At 40.2% G+C, this 1,590-nt stretch overlaps 1 pseudogene; it reads left to right on the forward strand.

Moving 5' to 3' along the window:
* Positions 1 to 848: 848 nt before the first annotated feature.
* On the forward strand, positions 849 to 1,362 carry LOC147725775 (small ribosomal subunit protein uS11 pseudogene; annotated as a pseudogene).
* The last annotated feature ends 228 nt before the right edge of the window (positions 1,363 to 1,590 follow it).

Here is a 1,590-nt window from a genome sequence, read left to right on the forward strand (position 1 = left end):
TCAGCACTTCATCCTAGAATTGCTGACAGCCATCTTAGGACCAATGTACATGATAGTACCCCTTTGAAATGCATTTTAGTGAATAAAAGATATTGAGGGTTACCAAAAGGAGAACTATAAAGGGGGATAACAAACTTTAGTTACTTAGAATTCATTTGCTGATGGCACCATACTAATTTCAGGAATTGTGGTGATTTTACCCTGTGAAAAACCTTCTGCTGGGATATTATCAATCATGTTTGAGAGAAAACTGAAGCTAACATCAGAGCATACTTTCTGTAAATTCACATTATCTTTCCCAGTCATGTGAGAATGAAGTCTGTCATTCTCAGTAAATCATGTACATCCAAAAAGGGCAGAGACTGTCAGTTGATTCCTGGGTGTTCTACTGCAGCTTCCCAGAGTGTTCTAAAGAACAACTAGAGAGCTAACAGTCTTACATATGACAAAATTATGGCACACCTGAAGCCATCTTGATTGGAATAAACTGGTAACTCTTAAAACATTTAATTTAAAAAAGAACTAAATGAAGGTGTTCATTTCGTCATAGAAATTATGGTTAGTGCTGTAGAAATTAGGACATGTTTCAAGTGTGATCTCAAATATCTTCCTGTTATATTTCAACAGGAGCTGCCTGTCAGTTGATGCCTTTGTGTTCTACTGCAGCTTCCCAGAGTGTTCTAAAGAACAACTAGAGAGATAACAGCCTTACATATGACAGAATTATGGCACACCTGAAGCCATCTTAATTGGAATAAACTGGTAACTCTTAAAACATTTAACTTAAAAAGGAACAAAACAAGGGGGTTCATGTTGTCATAGAAATTATAGTTAGTGGTTAATTTCCGGTAGCGATTCAGCGACAACTAGCAGAAAAATGGCTCCTCGTAAGGGCAAGGAAAAAAAGGAAGAGCAGGTCATCAGCCTGGGACCTCAAGTTGCAGAGGGTGAAAATGTGTTTGGAGTGTGCCATATATTCGCTTCCTTCAATGACACTTTCGTCCATGTCACCGATCTGTCTGGCAAGGAAACCATTTGTCGTGTGACGGGTGGAATGAAAGTGAAGGCTGACAGAGATGAATTCTCCCCATATGCCACCATGTTGGCAGCTCAGGATGTGGCCCAGCGATGCAAGGAGCTTGGCATCACCGCCCTTCATATTAAGTTACGCGCAACAGGTGGAAACAGGACCAAGACACCAGGACCAGGTGCTCAGTCAGCCCTAAAAGCCTTGGCCCGTTCTGGAATGAGGATTGGTCGTATCGAGGATGTGACTCCAATTCCCTCTGACAGCACTCACAGAAAGGGCGGTCGCCGTGGTCGTCGTCTGTAAATTTAGTTTGTCAAATAAAAAAATATATAAAGCCAAAAAAAAAAAATATATATATAGGTAGTGCTGTAGAAAGAAAAATTAGGTCTTGTTTTAAGTGAGATCTCAAATATCTTCCTGTTATATTTCAACAGAAGCAGCCTGTCAGTTGATGCCTTTGTGTTCTACTACAGCTTCCCAGAGTGTTTTAAAGAACAACTAGAGAGATAACAGTCTTTCCTATGACAAAATTATGGCACACCTGAAGCCATCTTGATTGG

This window comes from Lissotriton vulgaris, chromosome 3_2, assembly GCF_964263255.1.
Source record: "Lissotriton vulgaris chromosome 3_2, aLisVul1.2, whole genome shotgun sequence".
Lineage (NCBI taxonomy): Eukaryota > Metazoa > Chordata > Amphibia > Caudata > Salamandridae > Lissotriton > Lissotriton vulgaris.